Consider the following 6,209-nt stretch of genomic DNA (forward strand, 5'->3'; position numbering starts at 1 on the left):
AGGTTTGAATCCACTGTTTGACCTTGGTCTAGGTTTCCTTCTCTGCAAAATGGAGCAACTGAGTCACCACCCTAAGACTTGTGACTATTTCATGAAATTATGAGCCTAGCACAGCTTCGGACAGTTAGCCACATATCCCCTGGTAGAAAAAAAAATGAAGGTGCAATCGTTTTAGGGGATGATCCAAATAAAATCAGAATGTGGTAGGAGTGAAGGGGTTTTGTTAAGAAAGAAGGAAAATGTTTTAGAAGATTCTCTCATGTCACTGGTGTCTTTTCATTGATTTTAACTCCGCGTGCGTGTCAGGATCGTAATTTCCAAAGACAGACAAGTAGAAGAGGGCACTCCTGCTGCAGCAGGGAGAGGGCTGAAGAGAAGACGGAAAATAAGGGCTTGTGAGAGGCAGAGGGGGTGGGAGAGAGGATGGGGAGGAGGATGGAGGGAGACTGCCATGGTCCAGAGGCTGGCCTGGTGGGGAGGACAACAGTGCAGGGAACTGATGACCCAGAGAAGGGAGGAAAGCTGAAGAACCTGAAGGAGAAAAGAAGCAAATGGAGAAGGAAGAGGCGGCAAAATCATCAGAGGAGGGGGAGCAAGGAAGATTCACAGAGAACTATGTGGGGAAGAGAAGCAGGAAGCCAAGAAACTTTTCTCGTGGAATCTGTCTGGAGGAAAGCAGATGGGAAGAGAAGATCGCCAAATCCTGAGTCACCAAGCTCCTGTCCTAGAACCTAGGGACACCCACCTAGCCCTACCTGGCCTTTTCCCTCACCCTTGGGTGGCCTCTACCCAAGAGAATCCTGAGTCCTATCGGGGGGAGTTTTCAGATCAAGTTGGACACTTCGAGTTGGGTCCAGTTGTGTCCTGCCCAGGCCTATTCACCCTCTCTGATGCCCCTCCATGAAATTGCCCCCACCTTCCAGCCCCAAGCATGCTGGCTTCCCCTCCCCCACTCCACCCAAGGTCTTGGCTGAAACAACCATTTCTCATTCCCTGACCTGCCACATCCAGACCTTTACGCCCACCTTTCTCTCAGCCAGCAATGCCTGCTTCCCCCACTCTTGGCCCAGTTCAGTGGTTTCCAACCAGGCTTCACCTGGAAGCCTTTCAAACATGGGGAGCCCTATCACAACCAGATTTTAAGCCACTTGGTCTGTGGCCAAGCAGAAATTTTATTCTCTGAATTCTCCAGGTAATTTAATACATGGCAGGTGTTGAGAACTCCTTTGTGTCCTCCCTTAAGCCTTCTTGGCCCTGGGCCAAGGCCAGAGTCAAGGCACAAGCCACCCACTGTGTGGTAGGTATCTGGAGAATCTCATCAGACCTGATGAGGGTCACTCCAAGGGGCTCCTCCTTACATTCTGGCCAAACCCCCAGCTTCCCCTGAGCAGCCCTCCCAGACAGAACCCTGGACTCACAGGCTCAGGAAAGGCATCAGCAAGTTCTACCACGACCAGGGTGGGTGGCAGAACTTGATGGTCCTGGAGCTCAAGACAGCCCAGCTGGGATCCCTGCCCAAGCAGAGGAGGGGATAGAGCCAAGCAGGAGAGCTCTGCCTTGGGGAGGGTCCAGGCTGTGCCTAGGAGGTGGCTTTGGGAGTCCAGACCATACCCCAGGACTCAGAACTGGACAAGGTGGGGTGGGGAAAAGGATTCAGCAACCACCCAAGCTACCTAGAAGAGGGAGCAACCAGGTGCCGGAGAGGAAATGCCAGGCAGCTGGACAGGCAGCCCCAGGAGGTGGTGCAGCAGCAGGTGGTGCGGCAGGAGGTGGTCCCCCATCTCACCTGTACCACGGCCCTGGCCCAGCCCACCGGGTTCCCTGCTCTCCCGACAGGGGTGACCTCCACCCCCATGGTGGGCACCTCTAGCACCCCAAGCATCCTGCTCCCTGCAGAATTCTCAGAGTGCAACACTGGCATCCAGCACAGACAAGCCTCAGTCATCTTGCGTTGCCTGAAATAAGACAATGACACTGCAGTGACTGAGCCTGTGGGCAGCTACCGATCTAGGAGTGGCCTAAGCACTGGAATTTGAAGAGCCTCACTCTGGCCCTAGCACCTCTCCCAACATCCCGTCATTAGAACTACCCTCCTTGGGTTTCAGCACTGCTGATGTTTCAGAAACAGAAACATTTGATTGTGTTTTACAAAAATAATAATGCTCATTATAAACAACAACAACAACATCCCACCTCCTTTTAAAATGCCAACCCCTCCCTACCTGGGGGTGGGACAGTGGCTCCCTCCCTAATGTGCCAGGGCAGGGATCCAGCTCCCAGGCATGTGGGGTGGGGCACAGGTGGGTTGAGGGAAGGAAGTGATGAATGGGCTATTTCTACAAGCTGGGTCTTGTGCCCCCCAGCTGAGTGTGTCCTTCCCTGTTCACCCCAAATTCCCAGTGCCCTTCAGCTACGGGGAAACCCCCATCCCAGCAGTGATGGCTGAGCAGATTCAGTTACCTGGGGGAACTAGATTCCCTGGGGGCAGAGCAAATGCTGCCCAGGATCTCCCACGGACATTTGGGTAGGGCCCCAAAACCAGCAGGAAGAAAGGTGGACAGGAGATCCAGAGAGGGGGTGAATCAGGGCAGAGGAAGACAGACCCCCTGAGCCTGTGGGCACCGGGAATGGGCTGGAGAGATGCACAGGCTGAGAGAGGGAAGTGGCACGGTAGAGACAGAGAGGCCAAGAGGGAGGACAGGAAAGAAAAGGAAGTCATCTGGGGAAGGCATCTGAACTGGCTGTAAGCTCAACCCAGGCTCACCAGCAGTCGTGGGGGAGTGGCCCGGCCCCAGCCTCAGCAAGGACAAGAGGCATAAGGAGTGGGTTGAGCTGGGACCAGAGGTCCAGGTCTGGAGACCTGGTCTGGTACGCCTGCCAGAGCACCCAAGGGATTTGAAAGATGGAAGAATAACCAGACACAGGACCAGACCTTTGAGGTTCCAGGTTCTGAGCACCAGAAGAGGATGCTGAAGGCTCCTGCCAGAGGCCAGAGCTGCAGGCCAACTGGCAGTGGAGGACTTGAGGGCTGGGCAGGCAGGTATAGGTAGCTCCTGGGGGAACCCAGGCTCTGACTCCCATCCACCCACATACACACCTTGGCTCCCCTAGAACCCCACTTCTGATCCTAGAAAGCCCTGATGCTGGGTGTGAGAGGGGGCTGCTATTTACCTGCAGGTGGCCGGGACTCAGCTCTCAGCAGCCCAGCGGCTCAGGAAGTCAATCTCACCCACTGAGGCACCAAAAGGCATGGAGAAGGTGGGTGGGGAGGGACTGAAAGGTTCTTGGAGAAAGAGTGGAATAGGCTTACTCCCTGGCAAAGTGGCAGGAGTTGGAAGGAACTGGAGACTTATGGTACTGAGACAGGCAAGGGGGTTCTTTCCCCAACTCAGGGGGCTCCTTGAAGAAATTCTCTGGAAACCTAGTCCTAAGGGGCATCTGAGGGGAGCTGGGGTTGGTGGCCCCTTCCTGATGACCCTCTCCCCACTTCATCTGCTGTGAGTGGAGAACCTGGACCACCACGTGTCCGAGGAACTCCTAGTGGCAAAGTGTCACCCGACTCCAGCCCAGGACTCAGCAGCTCTCTGTGCCCAGACCCGCTCATCCCCTAATGCCCAAGGCCACTAATTCCCGGGGACCTGCTGAGGCCGGAAGGGAGATTGATAGCGCAGATCGAGCTGGGCCTCGAACTGCCAGGGCCCTCCGGAACCCCGGAAGGGACGCATCAGTACCTGGGGTTTGTCTACACTCAGCCACCTCGGGACCAGAGCCACTGAAAAAGCAGTTTAGGTTATCGCCCCGCCCCCTATTCGGCTGGGATCGCCCCACATCTCCCAAGCTAAGGTTCTTCAATCACTTTACAAAAAGGGTAAGGGTGTGGGTGGGGGCAGAGAAGCAGAGGAAATTCTCGGGGTTCCTAGCGCCTTGGCCGGGTCGACATGTGTCAGATGGCGGTTGGAGACTGGCGGTGAGGGTGAGGGCAGCAGGCATAGGCCAAGGGCCCTCTGGTCCCCGCTGCCGGGTGAGGAATCCCGGATCCACCCGGATCCCCGAAAATTCGCTCCAGGCGGACTCAGGACATCTGGAGCTCTGCGTCCCACTTACCCTCCTGGGCGCGAGGGTCCCGGCAGAGCCAAACAGCGTTCCAACCTATCCGCAGGCGCGCACGCACGCGCACACACACACGCACACACACTCAACAAGACCGATCCTACACATCCCTGCCACGTGGCCATACAGAGCACTGGCGCTCCCAGCCTTCCTCAGCCGGGACTCAGAGGATGTAGTCCGGCAGGGCACGGGTGGGAGCCCAGTGGACTCGCTTCCTGGACGGGGAACTGGGCAGCCTAGGCAGTGTGCCCCAGGAGGGTTCAAGAGCCTGGGTTTAAGTGTCGCCCAGGCTCCCGGATCGGCTTGGTCAAGGTCTCTGCTGGGCCAGAGTGGGATATTGACGAGGAGCCCCAGCCCACCACCATCCCCAGGCTTACACACACGCACACCACAAACTCCGCCTCAGGGAGCAGAAGCCCTGCGTTCCTCACTGGATCCCCGCTCGCACAATCACGGAGGCCGCGATCCCATTTCCCAGGCCTGCAGAGTAGAGAGAGCCGGGACTTCTGCGGGACGCCAAATCCCTTACTGCCAAGAGAGAAGGAGAGGAAAGAAGAAAGGGCGCGGGAGGAAGACTGGGAACTCCCAAGAGTCAACCTGGGGCTGGCCTGTAGCCCCCTCCCGTGCTCCCTGCCGGGCTCTCCCAGCAGACAGGAAAGGGGAGGCGGCCCCAACTTCCCAGGTCACGGTTCCACGGGACACTGCGGAGGCCACCGGCGTCTCTAGGAGAACGGCCCGGCTCCTCCGGAAGTGTGCGCCTGCCCGGAAGCCCATCGACTGACTTTGGAAGAGGACGCCTGGACGTAGACCTGAGTTCCTGACACGTAAGCCATCATTCATAAAATGAAATTTTAGAGGGGTGAAAACAAACAAAACCTGGTAGCGTTCAGCAGGTGCTGTTCTAGAAACCCGGGCCTCCCATGTGGTCGACGGAACAGCGAGGACTTGGGGGCCGGGGAGATTCCAGCCGAATGTTTGCTTTCTGCTTAGAATTTTTCTACACCAGACACGTCTTACTTGAATAATAAAAATAAACTTGAGAGAGCCAGAGAGGAAAGACTGAAGTGCAGAGCGAAGATGACGGGCTGGATCAAGCGTCCAGCGTCCTACTGGGCTGGAGTGGAGGGCGGGCGCCCTGGCCCATTGAGGCGGGGGGGAGGTTCACAGAGGAGTTCGGCATCCCCTCCAGGCACCAGGCTCCGAGGGACCAAATGCAAGTGCAGGGCTCACGGTGCCACGCGGCATGGGTCCTTCCAGCCGAGCTGGGTCCCTCTGGGTTACACTCCCTAGAGCCCTTCTGTAACTATAGCCCTCCTTTTTTCCCTCTGAGAGTTAGGGCGCCACAAATTCTCAGGCCCCGCAGCTGGTCCGCGCTGCTCGCACTCTGCACACCCTGCCCTACACCCTGGGCGCGATCCTGCCGCTCCCCTCCCCCACCCAAACTACCCTGCGGCCGTTTCCTTCCTTTCTCCCTCTCTCCCTCCCTCCCTCCCTCCCTTCCTTCCTTCCTTCCTTCCTTCCCTCCTTTCCATTAGTACGGACCAGCAGGCCTCCTCCCCTGCCCCCTTTACCCTCCCTTTTTCCCGTCCCCAACCCTGTGGGGAGGCGCCATTAGTCACCCAATTAAATAATTGGTGCGTCCCTCCCACTTCGCCTTCAGTTGGGGACATTTGAGATTGGACACATACACACGCTCAACCGCGCACATGCACACTGGACACCCACTAAGGCACTGACTCACACGCTCACTCATTTACCCGCTCCTCCGACTCAGGGAGTCATGGAGGCTGCACCAGCAACGCACTTTGCCACCCCACAGCCACTGGCACCCAGCACAGCCATGGGCCCTTCCCCCAGACACTCTCGATCGGACCCTCGGACACACCGAAGCACCCTCGCTCGCTAGCATGCGGCGCAGAAAAGGGAAGCCAAGTCTGAAGCTATAGCGTTTTAGGGAAGGGCGTCACGGGCCCTCCCGCGCGCACACACAGGTTTGCACACACGTCTTCGCTGGGGTCTCTCGATCTTTCTTCCAAGCCCCTTTCTGAGTCAAAGGAAGGGAAATCCGGGCCTGGCCTCTCCAGGCGCTGTCCAAGGAG

The sequence above is a fragment of the Eschrichtius robustus genome, chromosome 15 (assembly GCF_028021215.1).
Source record: "Eschrichtius robustus isolate mEscRob2 chromosome 15, mEscRob2.pri, whole genome shotgun sequence".
NCBI classification, from domain to species: Eukaryota; Metazoa; Chordata; class Mammalia; order Artiodactyla; family Eschrichtiidae; genus Eschrichtius; species Eschrichtius robustus.